The following is a 22,831-nucleotide window of genomic DNA, read 5'->3' on the forward strand; positions in this document are numbered from 1 at the left end:
GGAAGGAAAATGATGAAGGCCATGTCGACTCTGGGCGTAGATTTCGTCAAATTCTTTGGAAACTCTATTCAGAAACACCTTAATCTCTGGGTTGTTGTTATCAGGAGGAAAGAACGTGGATTTGGGCCTACACTGGGGCCTGTATGTGGCTGGTGCATCCATACTGGATTCGGCCTGTAGTTCTTCCAACTCACGAATGGCATTAAAATCATCGGTGGTAAGATCGGGATCAGCGATATTCTCTGATTGTCTGCCTTGCTGTTTGGAGAAGAATTTTTTTAGAAGAAGCTTCCTCCCGAACAGTCTCAAATCCTTTTCCCAAGAAAATCGATTGAACGACTTTGATGGTGAAAAGGAGAGTCCCTTAGTGAGTACTGCCATGTGATCTGGGGAGGGATCTCCTCTAGATCCCTCTCCCCAGATCACATGGCAGTACTCACTAAGGGACTCTCCTTTTCACCATCCAAGTCGTTCAATCGATTTTCTTGGGAAAAGGATTTGAGACTGTTCGGGAGGAAGCTTCTTCTAAAAAAATTCTTCTCCAAACAGCAAGGCAGACAATCAGAGAATATCGCTGATCCCGATCTTACCACCGATGATTTTAATGCCATTCGTGAGTTGGAAGAACTACAGGCCGAATCCAGTATGGATGCACCAGCCACATACAGGCCCCAGTGTAGGCCCAAATCCACGTTCTTTCCTCCTGATAACAACAACCCAGAGATTAAGGTGTTTCTGAATAGAGTTTCCAAAGAATTTGACGAAATCTACGCCCAGAGTCGACATGGCCTTCATCATTTTCCTTCCAATCTAAAATTCAAGGAGCGTAAAGCCCTACAGGAATTGGAAACCTGGCATGATGTCATCTTCAAACCGTCTGACAAAGGCGGTAACATCGTACTTTGGCCACGAGAAATGTATATTACTGAGGCTTACCGACAACTTCATAACACCTCCTGTTATAAGAAACTTCTTAGTGACCCAACCATCAGATTTATGAATTCTTACAATTCTATAATACAACACGCAACAACACAAGGTACTATCACTAAACCAGAGCAAAAATATTTAACAACCCAGAATCCGAAAACACCTACCTTTTACTTACTTCCCAAGGTACACAAAGATGCCTCTGTACCACCTGGAAGACCGATCATGTCTGGTAACGGTGGACTTCTGGAACAACCAAGTTGTTTTTTGGATCTCCATCTCCGTGAATTTGTCCTTTCTTTACCCTCTTATTTGCAGGATACAGCGGACTTACTACGCAAAATTCATAATATACACTGTGAAGAAAATCTCCTATTGGTAACTCTGGATGTAGAAGCACTCTACACGAGCATTAATCACCATCAAGGCATCACAGCTGTGAAATACTATTTAGATCAAGGAGGAGCCAGTGACTTTTCAACTTTTCTTCTGTTGCTGCTTGATTTTGTCCTATCTAAAAATTACTTTGTTTTTCAGGACCAATTTTTCCTGCAAATAAGGGGAACCGCAATGGGCGCAGCATGCGCCCCCACTTACGCCAATCTGTTTTTGGGATGGTGGGAGCATTTTTATGTCTTTAATGCTGGAAACGAAAGATACACCACGCATGTGGAATTGTGGTTGAGGTATATCGATGACGTTTTCATTATCTGGAACGGAGAAAGAGATTTATTAGTGGAATTCATTGGAACACTTAATACCAATGATTTAAATATCAGGTTGACCCACACCATCAGTTCAGACAGGGTTCCGTTTCTTGACCTAAATATCTACAGATCCCACACGGGCTATTTGGAAACAGAGCTATATCGGAAGGAGACGGCAACCAACAGTCTCCTTCTCCAAACTAGCTCACATTTCCCTCCAACTATTGAGAATATACCCAAAGGAGAATATCTCAGGCTAAGGCGCAATTGCTCCGAGGACCACGTTTACAAAACCAAGAGCTGGGAACTTACTAATCGACTTCATGCCAGAGGATATAGTAAACGGTCACTCAAACGAGCCTATCAGGCAACCACATCTATCAAGAGAAATCACTTAATTTTTGGGGCTAAGAAGGCAACACCGGAAAATGAAGAGACAATCAGATTTATAGGAACATTTTGTCCCGAATGGAGAATGCTTAAGGATGCCATAACCAAACACCTTCCTATACTTCAGATGGATCCCGATCTATCTCCCATTGTAGGCCCCACGGTACAGATGAGCTGGCGCAGATCCAGAAACATCAAAGACCAATTAGTTCGGAGCCATTTGTTAACCTCAACACGCAGGAAGCCAGTGACAACAGGTTCCTTTCCGTGTGGCCAGTGTAAGTTGTGCACGCACATACTGCAAACTAATACGGTCACAGACAAATATGGCCAACTAACCAAGTTACGTCACTTTTTCAACTGTAACACACAAGCAGTAATTTACTGCATCACTTGCAGTTGCAATGTAAAATATGTCGGCATGACCACACGCAAACTGAGAGAGGGTCCTGGAACACGTTGGGAACATTCGAAATGCATCGAAGGATCTGGCACGAATGAAACAACTCACCACGGTTGCCAAACATTTCCACCATCAACACAATGGATCAACCAAGGAATTAAAAGTCTTTGGTCTAGATCGCATCAACTTGGGCATACGAGGAGGCGATATGACCAAAGAACTATATAAAAAAGAGAGCGAGTGGATCTTTCGCCTTGGGAGTCTCAGACCACTTGGACTGAATGAAAATATAAATTATGGTGCCTTTTTATAATTTTGTTTAATCTACAATAATTTTTACACCTTTATTGTTTTCATTATTTAAATTTTATATTTTTTATTTTTTCTTTTCTTTCACTTCCCATTCAATATACTGCATCATCACCGTCCCCTAACAACCTCACAGCGTCTATCACTCGTACACATCACACATACATGTTTCCACACTAATCCTAACAGCATATCCAACTTTTTCAACTTTCTTTCTCTCCCCTATTGTGATAAACTAATTCAATATATTTGTCCCTTTCACGTCATCCAAACATCACTTTGCACAGGTTTCCTCCACCCTTCCTATTATACCTTCCCCTGCTCACCTTTTAACATTTATCCACCACCATTCCCATATACATGCGTGACTTTATTTTTTCATAATCCACTCAACTTTCAATCCTCCATTATAACACTGTTTTTATTATAAAACAGGGGATTCAGGCATTTACTGCAGCCCCATCTCTATGGGTAACATAATTAACCTCATCCATGTCACCTGTTAAGCGCCACACACAATTAAATACTATACAATTTACACCACCCCCATTCCCAGCACAATTCTATATTATTCACATAATCACCATACCCACATCCCCTTTTAACCCCCAGTTGCACGTATCTCCCCCTATTTTTTTCCCCATACCGCCAGGGTAATTCATTGCCCCCAACATATATATTTTTTCACTTCCCCTTCCCATCTCCTATCTCCTCACACTCCTCTCTCCCCTCATGTACATAATTTCCCCCCATTTCACTTCTCTTTTCTGCATATTCCATTATCTCCTGTCCTAATCCCATTTTCAACCACACTCCCCTCCCTTTTCCCTTTCTCCCCTTTTTCCCCCCCTCCCCCCCTTTTTTTACCTATCATCCTATATATCACATTTATATAACTCCCTGTCCTTGTTTCTCTCCTCTTGCAACAATCACCCATATAAGCTTCCCATCCTATGGCCTATCGCACGTACCACGGCCAATTCATCTCTATTCTGGATATCAGCATACCCTTGTGATTTACAATATTCAACTATAATCACCTCTCTAATTTATCACTTTTTGTGTTTTCTCTCTTTTTCAACAACAATTATACATTTTTTCTATTTCTGGCAGCTTTGCCCCTTTCCAATATGGCACCTTAGCATTCATCCCAGCGATCTATTTTTCCTGCATTTGCAGCAAGCTATGTATCATCTACATACTAACATATCCCTCATAGACCAACCTAATGAGTGACATTAACACACTGATTAGTCAAGATATTTCACAATCTCTCTCCTATTGACCTCCGGTGCATATGGACTTCCTATACCCCTCGTCCGTTCTACAGTGTTACCAACTCCTTCACTTATACTATTCCCTATATACCTTGTCGATAATTTAGTACCTTTAATATCCTGGTACTTTATAATAATATTTATATATTTCCCCCCCTTTCATCGATATATGCCCTATAAACGGGACGTACTTCTGGCAATACCATTTCCAATATGGCGCCACCGTCTTCCCCGTTTTATAGGTTCCCCCACTGTCCTTACTGCATTACTCATGTCCGTGAGCCTCTCTTTTAGTCCGCCCACATGCCACGTCATCTCTCGCACCCATGCTCGGATTGGCTGAGATGCGTCATCAATCCTTTTGGCTTCCCACGTCTCCATGGGAACTCCCATACCTCCTCCCCTATGTCTATTTGGGTACGTACAACCCATTGGCTGCTACCTGACACTAGCAGGGTTTTTAAACCCCGCACACAGTACTGACCATGAGATCCCGGAAGTGAACAAGCCCAAACGGGCGAAACGCGTTTTCCACGGATTCACAGCATGGAACCTGTCCTTGGAGGATCCCGCATTTTCACCTATTTCCAGATCCTGATATCTTGAGTATCACTTTTCTATCTGCCATTTTTCATCTGCAATTTATGTTTGAATTTTTTCATTTTTATAAGTACCCTTTTTTTCATTGGGCACATGTATTGCACATTCAGTAGTTGTAATTTTCTGTGCACATCGTAGTACTACAATCCCACATATCACAGGCTAGCATTATTGGTATATGTGCTTATTTGGCACACTACTCCACATTGCATGCTGCATGTTGGAGATTTTTTCTTGCATACGATTAATCCTACAGACTGCAGAACAATATCACGGCAATAAGTGCTTCTTTTTGCTTGATACACCATTCACACCGCAAGCCAATTATTTTGGATTTTCTGTGCATATTATAGCCTGATAAACCCTATAGATTACAGACTATACTCACTCTTCATACTATTTCATTTTCTTTTGTATACAGTGTGCTATACCTTTTTAGGTTTTTTTCAAAGTAATGATGTGTTGCTTTGTACAAAAATGTACACATATGTGAAGTATATCTCCATGTACTATCTTATCTGACGCTGCATACTCTGTGACGTGGTTTCCCACCAGGGTTAATAACCACCAGTCCAATTTAAAAAGTGACAATATCCTTGTTCTTTTCACCACTTACTATTTTTCCGTAGACTCTCATTCACGATCCAGGGTGCACTTTGCCATTAAGTGACATTTTGCTCACCCCGCCTAACGTGGAAAGCAGATCTACATGGCCTTATCTTTCTAAATCTTTACTCTACCATCTGTATATAGGTGCACTCTCATTGGTAGATAGCCTCTCTACTATCACACCACGCTGCTAATGCCCGATCTCGTCTGATCTTGGAAGCGAAACAGCGTTGGGCCGGGTCAGTACTTTGAGAAGGGGACTCCTTGGGAATACCTGGTGTTGTAGAGTAGGGACTATTCCCCTTCCTCAGAAGGGTGGACACCAACAGCAGTATCACCACTATTTGTTCTTTCAAAACTTTCTTCTCTTCTTTCTGCGTTCAGGTTATATCAATATAGATATCTCCAATTCTGAGTAACATGGAATAATAGGTGAATATTAAATTGCTTAGAATCAACCTGATTTCAGTGGTTCTCTAAGACACATTATTTGACCTTCTACAGCTAGTGACCTCCTTGGTCGGTTTCATTAATACAGATTATCTGTACTGGTCAGGAGAAACGGGTGTTAGACTATTAGGTGTCTGCAGCCTTTCTAATCCTTCTCAGGTGATTAACAGACCAGAACATTTTTACATTTTCTCATGTCTTTATTATATTTACATTTTTTCCTTTGGATCGTAGAGGGGTAACTTGTTTTTTAACTCTTGATTAATAAACATAAATTTTAATAACTTTCAGTAATTAATTGAACAATATTTTCTTCATTTTTAAGAGTGCGCCCACACAAGAGCTTTCTTTCTCTCCCTCTGCCAGTACTTGTACTCTCTAGCTCTGGGCGCACCACCAATAGGGACATAATTAGAAAGTTTGCAATTTTCTTTCCAGTAATATAATTGTCCAATTGTTGGTTTCGTATAATTTTTGCAATTTATACATACCGGTGCACGGTCGTTCTTCTTGTCCGGTATTTTGACCATGTCGGGATTTTGAACGTCGGTCAATGGTTGTCGAGATTTTGACTGTCGGGATTTTGATTGTAGGTAAATTGACCGCATCCCAACTGATTAGCCCTACCCCTGATGCCAGAACAGGCTAGGAAAGGACAGACTAGTAAACTGTAGCATCTAGACTTGTTTTAGGCTCAAGAAAGCTGCATCAGTGTTATCTCCCCATCATAGGATAGTCACAGCAAGAAATAGCAAAGGAGAAGCTAATTATATGGAAGGAAAGCTAATAGACTTTCCCTACAGAGTTAAATTACACGTTCGCCAGGATTAAGTTATCGAAGTCATTCATAGTTGGAATGGAGAGCAGTTACAAAAAGCCTATTTTCAAGTTTGCTTAACTGCGGTTGCATATTGGAGACAGTGTATAACACTTGAACCAGTCAGCATGGAGGAGCAGATATATTTCTATAAAAGAGCGAGTGCTGTAGTAGAAATAATTTAGAAGTTAGACCGTGATACTTAGGGATAACATCGAGCAATGGATAAACTCCTTCCATCTATGTAACCCGAGCAACATATTATAAAAGAGCTTTCGTCGATATCTACTCAAACAGGCTCAAACTCTGAAGGACTCTTTGGACTAATTAATTGAGGAGGTTTGCATGCACACCTTACCTGAGGTAAAATGGGAATTCACTGCAAAACCTGGTATTATTGTAACTTGTGTATATTTTTTGGTTAATTGCTTGTATAAGATTATATTTTATTCTTGTGCTGTGTGAAGCTGGAATGATATCTTGAGGTAATTGCTTATTGTTCATGGTGACCAGCTATTCACTGCGATAGAGAAAATAAACCGTTCTTCTTAGGGAATAGTTGCATAGTTAAAGGAAGTTTGTTGCATAGATTAACTCTTTTGGAGGAAGCCAACACAGATTGAGGGATAACAGCCTTCGGCCAGTTCCAGAACAATAAACGCTACCTGTTTGGTGCATTGATTGTTAATGTCCAAGGTGTAATGCTGTATGTTCATCAACTGTTGTTAGATTGTATTGGACCTTTCTTCTGAGAACATCTAAGGAACTTTAACTGCTTAACTAATAAATGAAGTCCTCTTTTAAACCCTTTTGTGATTTTTTTGTTTGTACTTGAGTTAATTTACTCATCCCTATCATCTGAGGAGAACCACAACCATCCCACACCCATACTACTCCTGGGTGTCACTTGTCTGCTGCTTGATGCCTAAAATACGGAAGGTAATTTTTTCACTTGGTGGAAAAGTTAACACACAGTGATTTATAGGTCCTATCTCTTATTGTAAATACAAAATAAGGAGGATGAGCACTCTGGTGGACCTCCTTTTTGCAAACACTGATTCCTTTTGTTTAAGTCTTCCTTTCCCTCCAGAGCAAAAATGAAATGATTCTATTAATTTAACTCCATGCAGGCAAGTTAGCGCTCACAGCATAATAGCTGTAGATAGAAATCAACATAAAATGGGAACTGTATCAAGTCTTGGAGAGAGATAAAGTGTAGACGTTTCTAAAGCAACCAGTCTTTCAAATGACAGTTGATCGATTTGGCCAACTGCTCCACTTTCTCTCTCTCCAAGGTTCGATACATCTCCCAAAAAGTGACGCCACCTGGTCCCTGAATAATATCAGTAATACTTTTTAGAAAGTTGTGGCTGCGACACCTTTTGATTTGAGCTACTGTTGATACTGACTTTTTATATGTTGCGTATTTGTATTTTGTGCTATCATCTATTGTACTGTATGTTTTGTCTTATTCTGTGATCTGCTGTGTGTGTGTATATATGTGTGTATATATATATATATATGTGTGTGGGTATATATATATATATATATATATATATATGTGTGGGTATATATATATGTGTGTGGGTATATATATATATGTGTGTGTGGGTATGTATGTGTATATATATATATATATATATATATATCCTTGCAGCAACAGTCGGCACTCACAGGCTCTCCACAACAACGTGCTCCGTGCCAGTTCCAAAAGGTAACATGCAACTCCAAAGGATGAACAGCACTGGAGACAGGTATTTGCAAAAAAATTGTATTCAGTGGCTACAGCTGTTTCTGGGCAACAGCCCTTTCCTCAGGCCAAATACAAACATACACAAAAAAAGTGTATATATGTGTGTATATATATATATATATGTGTGGGTATATATATATATATATATATATATATATATGTGTGGGTGTATATATATATATATATATATATATAGGAAATGTGTGGCTGCCTGAAACTCCAGTACCAGCGCACTCCCTGCTGCTGATCTACAGTTTATGAAACGGTAACTGGGCTGTGATCATCACCCCCATACGATTGTCTTTGTTTACAATGATGTGCGTGAAAGATGTGATTTCCCAGAACATTGTGGTGGCTAAAATGACATGTGCTACTCTGAGGAGTGAAGGGAGAAAATGCTTAAATTAGTAGTTATTAAACAGCTCCACTGCCCACACACAGCCAGCTTGTGTTCCACTTGTCATTATGGCTGTGGGATTTCTCAGCCTACGGCACTTTTATCTGTTTACTTACAGCAAAATCTCAAATATATTTTTACCAGTTACAGTAACTGACTTTTTTTTTTGTTTATTTTAAATGAACTAAAATGGTCATATTTTTTTAATTATTTAACTACGTTTAGAACATACTTTTAAAAATAGATTTAGATGTCCATAGGCTCCCAATGTCAATAAATCCCCAATGACAGTATTTCCCCACACCACTCTGTGTTAGAACCCCCCAAGTGTCGCTAGATTTCTCACGTGCTGCTCCCTTTCTCTGGAATTCCCTACCTCTCCACCTCTCTACAAAACTTCAAATGGGCTCTCAAGACCAACTACTTCACCAAACCCAACCTAATCTCATTCTAACCCTCTGTTTCATGCTCACTATCTACCCCATCTGTATCACCCCTGTCTGCCCCTGCCCTTTAGAATGTAAGCTCTCACGAGCAGGGCCCTCAACCTTCATGTGCTTATCCTTCTCTTACTTAAACATCCTTAACGGCACCTAAACCCACGGTTTTCTGACACTCTGATCTCTGATACTTATGTCAGTGTTATTTACCCTGTACTTGTCCTATATTGTCTTCAACTGTAAGTCACTATTGTCCCGTTTTGATTATTCACTGCAGATCCTTTGTGGCGCAATATAAATAAAGGATGATAATAATAATAATACACTGCTCAAAAAAATAAAGGGAACACTTAAACAACACAATGTAACTCCAAGTCAATCACACTTCTGTGAAATCAAACTGTCCACTTAGGAAGCAACACTGATTGACAATCAATTTCACATGCTGTTGTGCAAATGGAATAGACAACAGGTGGAAATTATAGGCAATTAGCAAGACACCTCCAATAAAGGAGTTGTTCTGCAGGTGGTGACCACAGACCACTTCTCAGCTCCTATGCTTTCTGGCTGATGTTTTGGTCAGTTTTGAAAGCTGGCGGTGCTTTCACTCTAGTGGTAGCATGAGACGGAGTCTACAACCCACACAAGTGGCTCAGGTAGTGCAGCTCATCCAGGATGGCACATCAATGCGAGCTGTGGCAAGAAGGTTTGCTGTGTCTGTCAGGGTAGTGTCCACAGCATGGAGGCGCTACCAGGAGACAGGCCAGTACATCAGGAGACATGGAGGAGGCTGTAGGAGGGCAACAACCCAGCAGCAGGACCGCTACCTCCGCCTTTGTGAAAGGAGGAACAGGAGGAGCACTGCCAGAGCCCTGCAAAATGACCTCCAGCAAGCCACAAATGTGCATGTGTCTACTCAAACGATCATAAACAGACTCCATGAGGGTGGTATGAGGGCCCGACGTCCACAGGTGGGGGCTGTGCTTATAGCCCAACACCGTGCAGGACGTTTGGCATTTACCAGAGAACACCAAGATTGGCAAATTCGCCACTGTCGCCCTGTGCTCTTCACAGATGAAAGCAGGTTCTCAATGAGCACATGTGACAGACGTGACAGAGTCTGGAGACACCAAGGAGAACGTTTTGCTGCCTGCAACATCCTCCAGCATTACCGGTTTGGCAGTGGGTCAGTAATGGTGTGGGGTGGCATTTCTTTGGGGGGCCGCACAGCCCTCCATGTGCTCGCCAGAGGTAGCCTGACTGCCATTAGGTACCGAGATGAGATCCTCAGACCCCTTGTGAGACCATATACTGGTGCGATTGGCCCTGGGTTCCTCCTAATGCAAGACAATGCTAGACCTCATGTGGCTGGAGTGTGTCAGCAGTTCCTGCAAGACGAAGGTATTGATGCTATGTGCTGGCCTGCCCGTTCCCCAGACCTGAATCCAATTGAGCACATCTGGGACATCATGTCTCGCTCCATCCACCAACGCCACATTGCACCACAGACTGTCCAGGAGTTGGCGGATGCTTTAGTCCAGGTCTGGGAGGAGATCCCTCAGGAGACCATCTGCCACCTCATCAGGAGCATGCCCGGGCGTTGTAGGGAGGTCATACAGGCACGTGGAGCCCACACACACTACTGAGCCTCATTTTGACTTGTTTTAAGGACATTACATCAAAGTTGGATCAGCCTGTAGTGTTTTTCACTTTAATTTTGAGTGTGACTCCAAATCCAGACCTCCATGGGTTAATACATTTTGATTTCCATTGATAATTTTTGTGTGATTTTGTTGTCAACACATACAACTTTGTAAAGAACAAAGTATTTAATAAGAATATTTAATTCATTCAGATCTAGGATGTGTTATTTTAGTGTTCCCTTTATTTTTTTGAGTAGTGTATATACAGTGGGGCAAAAAATATTTGGACAGCCACCGATTGTGCAAGTTGACCCACTTAAAAAGATGAGAGGTCTGTAATTTCCATCATAGGTACACTTCAACTGTGAGAGACATAATCTGAAAGAAAAAAACAGGAGATCACATTGTATGATTTTTAAACAATTTACTTGTGTATTCTTGTGGAAAATAAATATTTGGACATCTACCAAGCAGCAAGATTTCTGGCTCTCACAGACCTGTTACTCCTTCTTTAAGAAGCTCTACTTATCCTCCACTCGTTACCTATATAAATAGCACTTGTTTGAAGTGGTTATCTGTATAAAAGACACCTGTTCACACCCTCAAACAGTCAGACTGCTACATCTCCACTATGGCCAAGACCAGAGAGCTGTCTAAGGACACCAGGGACAAAATTGTAGAGCTGCACAAGGCTGGGATGAGCTACTCGACAATAGGCAAACAGCTTGGTGAGAAGAGATCAACTGTTGGCGCAATTATAAAAAAATGGAAGAAATACAAGATCACTGACAATCTCCCTCGACCTGGGGCTCCATGCAAGATCTCACCTCGTGGGGTATCAATGATCTTGAGAACGGTGCGGAATCAGCCCAGAACTACAAGGGGGGACCTGGTCAGTGACTTCGAGAGCTGGGACCACAGTCACAAAGGTTACCATTAATAACGCACTATGTCGTCATGGATTGAAATCCTGCAGCGCCCGAAAGGTCCCCCTACTTAAGCCAGCACATGTCCAGGCCCGTCTAAAGTTTGCCAGTGACCTTCTGGATGATCCAGAGGAGGATTGGAAGAATGTAATGTGGTCAGATGAGAGCAAAATCGAACTTTTTGTATAAACTCCACTCGCCGTGTTTGGAGGGAGAAGAATGATGAATGGCATCCCAAGAACACCATACCCACTGTGAAGCTTGGGGGTGGAAACATCATGCTTTGGGGCTGCTTTTCTGCAAAGGGGACAGGACAACTGATCCGTATTAAGGAGAGGATGAATGGGGCCATGTATCGTGAGATTTTGGGCAAAAACCTCCTTCCCTCAGTAAGAACATTGAAGATGGAACGTGGCTGGGTCTTTCAGCATGACAATGACCCCAAACACACCGCTGGGCAACTAAGGAGTGGCTCCGTAAGAAGCATTTCAAGGTCCTGGAGTGGCCTAGCCAGTCTCCAGACCTCAACCCAATAGAAAATCTGTGGAGGGAGTTGAAAGTCCGTGTTGCCCAGTGACAGCCCCAAAACATGACAGGTCTAGAGAAGATCTGCATGGAAGAGTGGGCCAAAATACCTGCTACAGTGTGTGCAAACCTGGTCAAGAACTACAGGAAACGTTTGACCTCTGTAATTGCCAACCGAGGTTATATTACAAAGTATTGAGTTAAACTTTTTGATTGTCCAAATATTTATTTTCCGCAAGAACATACAAATAAATCATACAATGTGATTTCCTAGGTTTTTTTTTCCGGATTCTGTCTCTCACAGTTGAAGTATACCTATGATGGAAATTACAGATCTCCCATCTTTTTAAGTGGGTCAACTTGCACAATCAGTGGCTGTCCAAATACTTCCCCCCCCCCACTGTATGTATAATACACCTCTCCTCACCAGGGCCAATAAATCTTTGTTAGGTGCCCCCTTACCTTTCTTGCCTCAGTGTCAAAAGACCAGCCCCTTGTGGTAGCAGCAGGAGGAAACATGTTCCATGGGGATGCGTTCAGCATTCTGACTGTTTGAATGCCTGCGGTCATGTGAATGATGCTGGAATCCCGACACCACTCGTGCAGAATGTATTTCCTCAGTTGCAGCACGGTTGCGAGGGATGCAGCAGTGTTGGTGAAAGCACAGTCTGCTGCGGCCGCATCTCCCAAGTGGTTTAACTAGAAATCTATATTAATTGTTCACTTGCATCTAAACTGATTTGTGGAAAAATCATACCGCCAACATGTCCTGTTTATAAAAAATAATAATTTGGGCACATGTTTACACCCTGCAATCATGAGGATGCTTTTGTCACACCTTCAGTCAACCTTAGCCACTCCCCTCTTTTCTGTCATTTTACTTACGGTATACAGCGTACAACAGTTCACCGCTGCAAATCCTGCCATTACTGCCTCATTGTTTTTCAGTCAGATCACCTTGCTATAAGCTTCTGACACTGAACTTGCCATCTATAAAGGTGACATATATGAGCAACACTCCTTTACTGTGAGGGTATATGGTATCAGCACAAGGTAGATAGCTTCTCCTCTCTATAATCTGCAATCAGTGCCTCCAATCAAGACTTGATTTTTCTGGAAATCTCTGCCCAACACTGAATTACTCTACTAACAGAACTTTCCTGCCAAAGGCACCCTGGCACATTTATTTGGAAAAATTACAGAATGCAGGTTATACATGAGAGTAGGCTTCGGAATATAAATAACATAACATTCAACAGAGCCGTCATGGAACACAGGATACGCAGGAAATGATGCGCAATAGCTCCCGGGCTTTGTATGTGAGCATAATCAGAGAAGGCTGAATCAATTAGCATAGATTTATACAAGTCATAAAGGACATGCAATTTATCATCTCAGGGCTAGACAGCGTGTGGCACTCCAGCTGCTGTGAACTACACATCTCAGCAAGCCCTGCCATAGTTTTGCTGTTAGGGGATACTAAAGTGGACATAAAATATATAATTTATTTATAGGATGGGTGGGCCAGAAATTCTTTGGCTAGAGTAGCCTAGGCGCATGCAAATATTAAATTTCAATTGTCCAGACAAGCTTATTAATATGATGTTGAAGCAGAGGATAAAGCACATTTTATTGGCAGTGGGCTGCTGAGAATTTTTCTTTTCAGAACACAACTTGTTTTCCACATCTTCAGAGACCAGATGTCTGCCTGTACTTTATATAGTGACTAATGGCCCAGATGTATTAAGCCTGGAGAGATGATAAAGAAATTACAAATGCAAGGTGATAACGCACCAGCCAGTCAGCTCCAATATGTAAATCGACAGGAGCTGATTGGCTGATGCGTTTTCGCCTTGCACTTGTCACTGCTTTGTCACTTCTCCAGGCTTAATACATCTGCCCCAATGTCACAAAAACATATAGGACCAGATTTATCAAGGCTTGGAGAGTGACAAATTGCACGGTGATAAAGTACCAACCAATCAGCTCCCAACTGTCATTTTTCAAACCCAGCCTGTAAGATGGCAGCTAGGAGCTGGTTGGTTGGTACTTTATCACCGTGCAATTTATCACTCATCGAGGCTTGATAAATGGGGGCCTTAATCTCACCAAAGGGAAAAGTAGCAAGTGCGGTCTCTAGGATAATTTCAGGTTCAGATCGGAAAGGTGCAGGAGTAGAGGTACCGCAGTAGCAGGAAGTTTGGCTGCTATTGTCCATGTAGTTTTGTTTCGGGTGGGAGGCGGGCTCTCCTCTACTCCTGCAGTATAGGGCCTCATCTCATATGTCTCACCTCATAAGGCATCTATTGATTTATTGTGATTAACCTTTGCATAACCAATAAGCTAGCTTATCTCTAAAATAACGACACATACAAAATAAGACACGTACAACAACTGCATACGTTTAAAACGACATTAGGTATTTATTAAGTGGAATGACCCTTCTGGTAAGGGATGGCAAGGAAAACGCTTGATGATCAGCTCTAGCCAATTGATGTTATAACCATAATGGCGGCTACTTAAATGCCCCAACTTCTATAATATTAGTCGACTAATTGCATTAAGAAGGCAACACCACCCCTCACTATGGCATAGCGTGACCATTTCCTATAGAAAATGCCCATAGTTTCCCCGTACGGGAAGAACTCGCTAGCCGTCCTTGGAAAGGGTAGGTGCCCCTCAAAAACCAATTATGCCCCATGTGGCCGCTGGTCAAACGCACCTTCCCGCCTAAAGTATAATTGAATTGAAACCAAATAGTAGCCTGAAGTGTCAAATCTATCCCTTTCCTCTGGCCTTTGTCATTACAGCCTAGATTAAGTATAAGAACGTCTGGATGACCCAGCACCGCTCTTTGTCAAAAAGCTACGACAATAGACCGGACCATCGTAAACCCCTAACTCCCAGCCACCTAACACTCTGAACACCTTGCAACTCAGCGGCCTGTGCAGCCAAGGGGTGACGCTCCGCCCAAAACATTTTGAAATGGCCCACCACCCAAACCTGGGAAGTTGAAAAATTAGGTGCTGTAAAAGAAATGACATAACAGTTAGCATGCAGTACCAGATAAGTAAAACACAATGAAATAATAACTGCAGAAAAATGGACCCAAGTGAAGGCGAAAACTTTTAAAAAACCTCCGGTGGACTTGTAGAACAACCAATTAACGGAGGAAAAATGAAAAAATAATTCCTTCACGCCCCCAGATCCGGAACGCTAGCCATTCCAAAACTGGCGGGCTAACAACTTTTTTGGGTCAATGCCAATGGGCGCATATCACAACTTATCAACACAAACATAGGACTTATAAGCAGCGGACTTCCACCGACCCATTTCTTGAATGGCCGACAGGGAAAGCCAGCTGGCGGCGGCCCAAGTAGCCCCCTATCCGAAAGGAATGCGTTCCGTAGTCTGTCACATAAAGCCCTAAATGCTTCAAACAACGTTTAAAAACAGCAGTGAACTAGAAACAAGTAAGAGGCAAAGAGTTAGAGTGCAGTAAAAATTGAACGCCGGCCACTGGCCTGGCGGGCAAATACGCCTGGGTCAAGCTAACGGGACACAAGGCAACCTTGTGGAATGCCTTCAGCGACACCCATTTGCCCCGGCCCAACTGATCCGTCTTGGACCAGGCAATCTTACACATGACCAGCCCTTCTCGGCAGACCACGTTCCTGAAAAGTTTGTCCGACTTTTTGCCATCCAGGGAAAACGGGAGCATGTGTTACAGCCCTAAAAGAGACTGAACCTGACGGAGCCTGTTCTTCTTTTTTTTTTTTTTTTTTTAAGTTTAAAAGGTCATTAGGTACTTATTAAGTGGACTCTGTCCCTGCCCAAACAATCCCCAATCAAAATAAACAGCGTATGGATCTTGTGCTCAGGAATACGACAACAACCCACAGCCGTCTCAACTTCAATGCCAAGGTATGAAAGGCAACACATAGGCCCTTGGTCTTGTCTGCCGCAAAAGGGACCCCCAAACTCTAAAGCAACCCAACCGAAGACAGCAATACGTCCTGGCAAACTGAACTGTCTCTGGGGCCTATAAAGAGAAAATCTTCTAAATAGTGAGCAATACCGGCATGACCCGTGCTCTCCTGGACACACCAGTGTAAAAACTACTGAATTTCTCAAAATAGGCACAAGAAACAGAACACCCCATGGGCAGGCACTTGTCAATGTAATAGGCTCCATCTAGATGGAAACCCATAAATCAAAAGGAACCAGGGTGTAAAGGGAGGAGACGAAAAGCTGACTCGACGTCTAGCTTAGCCAGCAGGGCGCCCTCACCAAATCCTCGCACCAGCTCAAAAGCTTTGTCAAAGAGTTAATAGCTCACCCTACAGAACTCATCAGGAATTGCATCGTTAACAGATCCACCCCGTGGGTAAGAAAGATGCTGGATCAAATAGAACTTGCCCGGCACCTTCTTAGGCACGACCCCCAGAGAGGAAATGCACAAATTGGGCAAAGGTATAAAAGGAAATGGGCCTCATATCAGACCCGCATCCACCTTCCGCCGCACCACCTGCGGCGAGTCTAGAGCAGACTTCAAATTCTTGCGAGCCACCACCAATACTGAGTCAGGAATGGGTAACTTGAAACCAGAACAAAAACCGTCCAACAAAAACCCTGCTTCAACGGGATGCGGGTAACGCGACAGCCACTTAGACAGTTCCGACACTAGTATGGGAGAAGGGGCCTTACTGATCACCGAGGGCGGGGTTCCCTTGTTCGTCGAGGTGGCCACTAGGGGCGAACTTACAGTCCTTGGCTGGGTGGCCCGCTCTGCAGATTCTACAGGAGTGCCGAAAATGGTATTTCGCCCCCCCCTATCGCACTTTGAAACATTAAATGCGAAACATTTACGCTTAGCGGATGTGACCAAACCCTGCTTGCCACCGGAAAAAAACTTTTTTGCCGGCAGCTTCTGACAGCTGTCGGCCCGGTTGGTGACTTCCAACCAAACTTCGACGTCCTTACACCCCATGGGTAAAATTATGGACCCATCATGTTTCTCCCTGAACTTGGTATTGTAGTCCCTCCACACGTAACCTTTGTACGTGATGAGTCTCGTTAACCAAGAACAAATACTTTACAACGTTTTTGTATTCCCTGGACCGGCTTTCCAAATAGCAGGCCGAGAAAACCAAGAAGCCACGTAACTAGTGATGATAATTACGGAAGGAATTCTCACTGGAGATTGCTGCTTTCTTAGCCTCAGCATAGCCTTTCTTCATTTCTGCCGTAATGGTGAAGACATCTACAAATTTCCCCTTCTTGATCCTGTCCTTCAAACTCTTCCTCAAACCCCTGGTAACTGCCATGTTAGCGCAGTGCACCATGTCAAAAAAAACAGGCATCTCGGGCGGGGTCTTGACCCACCGTTGGACATTGGAAAGCCAGTGTAGAAGGCACCCCTGAGGTCAAAACAGTTTCATACAACAAATCATGGCCGTGGACCAATGGGGGCAGCACAGGCATCCCAACATTAGAGGATAGAACTGATTGAGAGGTCGTAAACCACACCACACTGGTTTGGCCACCAGGAGGAGAAGCTGAGCTAACACTTAGGTCACCAGCAAGAGAAAAAACTAAGCCCCCTTGGCCAACGGGGGCAGTGATCCTGCTGCCCCGCAGAAGCTGACCCCAGGGGACAAATAGGAGCCAACCGTGGCAGCCTTATGTATACTGCAAAGTAGGAGGGCAATATGCATAATTAGGAGATGAGGCTATAAGAGGGCAAAATGAGAGGGTGTTAGTTAAAGGTGTCTATGTATTATAGTTTGTTATGGGGGAGAAGTGGTATCAGCCCACGTTATATGCACTGATACCCCCCCCCCCCTTCCCATGTATAATTACAGCGGTGTGTGCTGAATAACACGCTGCTATCTGCAAATGACAGCACACCAATGTGCAGGGCAATGTAAGAATGGTGAGTGGCACTGAACATTCCAACACTTGCAGCTATAAATTTCGACAGCTGCAGGTCTTGTTGCCCCATTGACAGGCACTGTAGCGGCTGCTGTGGCTGCCTACTCCAGGATGCACATAGGATATCTTGCGATAGTAACGAGTACTAGCTCCCGATAATAAGACAGAGCGCATTAGCACTAGACTGATGCACTGTGATCATGACAGGGATAGCCGGAGGGGTGGGGGGGGGGGTTCACTCCCACACTCTGGCAAACAAGATGTTCTTACATCATGACACTACTGCTTCCTGCTTCGCCTTGGTAAAGAGGCAAAGCGGAAAGACTTATACCGGCACAAACCGGGCCAGTATCATACATCCCCCCCTAATGTGAGGCTATGCAGGGGTGTAGGGTTAATGGTTTTGAAGGCGTCAGTGCAGTTGTGACGGGGTGAGTGAGAGTATATTATTCCAAAAATATGGGGGGGGGGGGGGCGCCCGTCCCTTACTTTGCCAGAGAGTTCAGACCCTTAGATACACCCCTGGCCACAGGCACGGACTGATAATGAGAAAAATGGTTTGCTCCATGTACATAAGGGCCGTTAAAAGTTTGCTGTGGGGCCCATAAGTGTCTAGCTTCAGCACGCCCCAAAAAATAACCAAAACAAAGCAGTAACATAGGGGGTAATTCTGAGTTGATCGCAGCAGGAACTTTGTTAGCAGTTGGGCAAAACCATGTGCACTGCAGGGGAGGCAGATTTAACATGTGCAGAGAGAGTTAGATTTAGGTGGGGTATGTTCAATCTGCAATCTAAATTGCAGTGTAAAAATAAAGCAGCCAGTATTTACCCTACACAGAAATAAAATAACCCACCCAAATCTAACTCTCTCTGCACATGTTACATCTGCCCCCCCCCTGCAGTGCACATGGTTTTGCCCAACTGCTAAAAAAATGTCCTGCTGCAATCATCTTGGAATTACCCCCATAGTTCTTAAATTATACAGTAAAATGAATCTGTTTAACTGATAAGCACATAAATGCTTTGAGAATTCTTTGGAAACGGTTCCGCTGAGAGGATCGATGAACAAAAATTATTTATCGCTGTACTGCTGTGAATTGCACCACATTATTCCCCTAAAAAAAAAAATGGCAGTAGAAGTATTTGCAGGGTCGGCATGGGGCAGGCGTTTGTCATACCAATGTTTCATGATTGGCGAGAGCTGCCATCTTGTTTGATTTCAGAAATGTGATAATATTTTCCTGGCACTGCTCCAAGCTGCAATTACAAAACAAAATACATCTCATTCATTACAAGTCTTGGAGGATGTAATTATTTACTAGAAATCCATTTACGTCATTTATAGCCTTGAAGGTGGAATAAATTAATAAAGACTAATGGTTTGTAGTTGAAAATAGACAACATTTATAAGAGAGTGCCTAAAATTAAGTGGCTATGAATTAGATGTTATAGCTTTAAGGTCTTATACCAAAAAAAAAAAAACGAATATAATATGATCTTAAAATGTTCAGAATTTTTTTAAAACTATATATATATATATATATATATATATATATATATATATATATAAATGTGAAAGCCCTCACTGACTGACTGATCATCACTAATTCTCTTTCCGATATGTTAGGAAGCTGAAATTAGCATATGTATTCTTCAGGTGGGTAATAAGAAAATTATGAAATTAGAATTTAAATAAACCTCCCCTAAGGGGATGAAAAGGGGGTTGACATAATGACATCATTACTGATGCGTGGCTTGCGTTGGGGGAACAATAACGCCCAAACGGATCAAAATTTGGATTGCACCTCCAGTGTGTAGAATTTAATAAACTACAAAAATGGTCCTGTCACTATCTGCTACCTATGCTCCTCGGGTAACGCCAAGAATCATGGGTTAATATTTACTTACATTAAGACGTCTCAAATTTAAATCTCTATAGATTTTCCAAATTTTTAACACTCATTTATATTTACAACCGTGAAAATCAGACACTTTCGTTTGAAGAACAGGTAGAACAGATAGTTGAGAATATCTAGTAAAATGGAAGGTGTCAGTGTGTACTGCCAACCAGGTCTGCTATGGGTGTGGTATGTTAGGTAGATTAGACTTAGGTCGACAGTGTCTAGGTCGACCACTATTGGTCCACTTGGTTTCTAGGTCGACATGAGTTGTGTTTTTTTCCTTTTTTTGGTATTGTTTTCTCCATACCGCTGCGTTCTCGGCACAGGTTACCATTTCCAATTATAGTCCACGTGGATCGTAAAGTATGAAAAAGTAAAAAAAATAAAATGTAAAAAATTTGAAAAACTCATGTCGACCTTTTGTCATGTTGACCTAGAACATGTCGACCTACTTACTGTCGACCAATAGTGGTCGACCTACTTACTGTCGACCTAAAGACTGGATCCTGTCTGCTATAGTGATCAGGGATGTCACTGCTGTGTGTAGAACAGGTCTAATCTGTGAGAGAGAGAAACTGCTTTGGGTTTTTATGTCTTGGCAAACTCCATCCAAAATGTTTGTGTTTTGGAGTTGTATTTTCACATTTTGTTTAGGTTAGATAGACTTATGGGACTATGCTCTGCCCCTTCATGGAAATAGAAAAACACTGTATCCCCACAGTTTATTTAAAAAAAAAAAAAAAAATCAAGCGGTTTCACCTTTCTCAGCAGTACTGGAGCGATAGGGGTTAACTTACAACTTTTATTTGTGCTTGTTAAAAGGATGTTTAAAAAAGAGAGAATCGTTAGTTTGAAATTACATAAAACAGTGACACATTTAGATTAGAATATAGCATCTTTTTAAATGATTTGTTTTTTTGTCTCCATCCTGAGTTCCATCACAATACTTGCTATAGGCAAATTATCACTGGTCAGAACCATTTCATGTATAGGGTGGAGCGAAGAAAAAGCCAACTGCTTACAAATAAAATACAATTGGGATTTGCACCCTGTGATATTTCTGCCCCCCAAATAATGAATGAAAAAAACAAACACATAAACCAAAGAAGGCCTTTTTATGAAATAGAACATGTTGCTTTACATTCTATATTCTTATATAGTGGCAGATGCTCAATTAGCTTAGTGATATCATTCAGATTCTTGAAAGGGAGGGATATTTCTAACCGGAATGATACCAGTAACCAGATTTAAATCCCACACAATATTGGAATTCAGAGATCTCCATTACATATATTTGTGCAAATGTATGAATAAGCCCCAAACTGCCTCATGGCGTCTCTGTACATTTGGGGTCCCTAGCGCTCTAAATTCTATTATAGCACAGATAAAATACTGTACCTAAACATGTACAATAGTGTTTAGATCGATACACTGTGGAGGGAGCCGCCGACTTCTCAATTTGCCGGCAGGTGCCCAGCAGCTCCTTCACAGTGTAAGACCAGGGATGCAGTAATACCCTGCCATTGCAGTGCCGTATCCAGGAGGTGAGCCACATACACAGGAAGCTGGCCGCTGGAGGTACCCCCATCACAGTTCTTCCAAGTTCCGGCTCCTACTAACAGCAGGTCTTAGTCTGTATGCATGGTGCGTGGTGTCTACTTCAGTGGAGCTGCTCCATGCCAGCGAAACCAGCCATACTGTCAGCTCAGCAGAGAGAGCAGCAGGAAAGGCCACATTAAGAGGAGACTATGAGGATAACCGAGTGAGAGCAGCTGCACCAGTCTGCTGCTGCTTTCCCTGCTGATACCTCAAAAGGATCCAAAATATTTGTGTTTACCAATCAAAAACCCTCTTGTTATCCTGCAGTTGTAGTTTGATAAATATGCCCCTTAGTGCATAGTAAGTAACAAGAGTTAAACTAAAGATTAACTGAGAGGCACGACATATAGTATGTCAGCTTTGATTGTATATGAGGGACTAGTGTTACCTCCAGCTACAGGAGTTGTGTGCCAGCTTTGTCTAGCATGTTCTGCTTATTCATGGGAGCCTAGCATACATTGTTTTCAGGTCTGGTGCTTTAATAGAGCTTTTCTATGACTTGCCAACCTCCAACATGTTAACAGATTTTAATTTCAAACTGAATGTCATACAGCCTGAACAGAACATACTGAAGGCTGCGATTACCATATGAATAGACATAAGCAGCTCTGCGGCTTTTATAGAAGGAACCAACATGACGCCTCAGGTCAGACAGCTTTCTTTAGAATAGAATTCTAACCAGCGGTACATTAAATTACTGCCTGCTCTGTAGTCTACGGTTTAATCACAGTTAAGACAACTTTTTTCTCCATTTGGGATTGCTGTACATGGAGTACCTTAGGTTTGCTGCAGTTTAGATCAATGGAGTGTTCAGGCAGGTAAGGATGACCAGGGCATTGTGCCCACTAGGGCCTAGTTTATGACAGAACACTTACAGGCTGGAGCACCACATATCATACGCAACTGTTTTATCATTCACAATGAGTTTTATCACTCATTGTTAAATGATCCCCTTAGGCCCAGATTTATCAAGCCTTGGAGAGTGATAAATTGGAATAAAAGGAATATCCGAGACCTGTCCATGAATCCGCTTTTGAGTCAAGTGTCCAATTACTTTTGGTTACTTGAAAAAGAGGGGGCTACATATTAAACTACTGTAATTCCTAAACCCTTCCTCCAATTTGGAAGCAAATACCCTCAAAGTCATACAGATAATCTACACTATTCATTATATAGACGTCATTTAAATATGTTCTGGTAAACAACTAAACTAACAAATAT

The 22,831-nt window shown here is 42.4% G+C and overlaps 1 protein-coding gene and 1 pseudogene across 4 annotated transcripts in view; both read left to right on the forward strand.

Annotated features, from left to right (window-relative positions):
• The window catches only part of RUNDC3B (RUN domain containing 3B), a 596,000-nt gene that overhangs the window by 529,057 nt on the left and 44,112 nt on the right, over positions 1-22,831 (forward strand). The window lies entirely within an intron of this gene.
• Positions 5,395-5,514, forward strand: LOC134929831 (5S ribosomal RNA; annotated as a pseudogene).

Source organism: Pseudophryne corroboree, chromosome 5, assembly GCF_028390025.1.
Source record: "Pseudophryne corroboree isolate aPseCor3 chromosome 5, aPseCor3.hap2, whole genome shotgun sequence".
Taxonomy (NCBI): Eukaryota; Metazoa; Chordata; class Amphibia; order Anura; family Myobatrachidae; genus Pseudophryne; species Pseudophryne corroboree.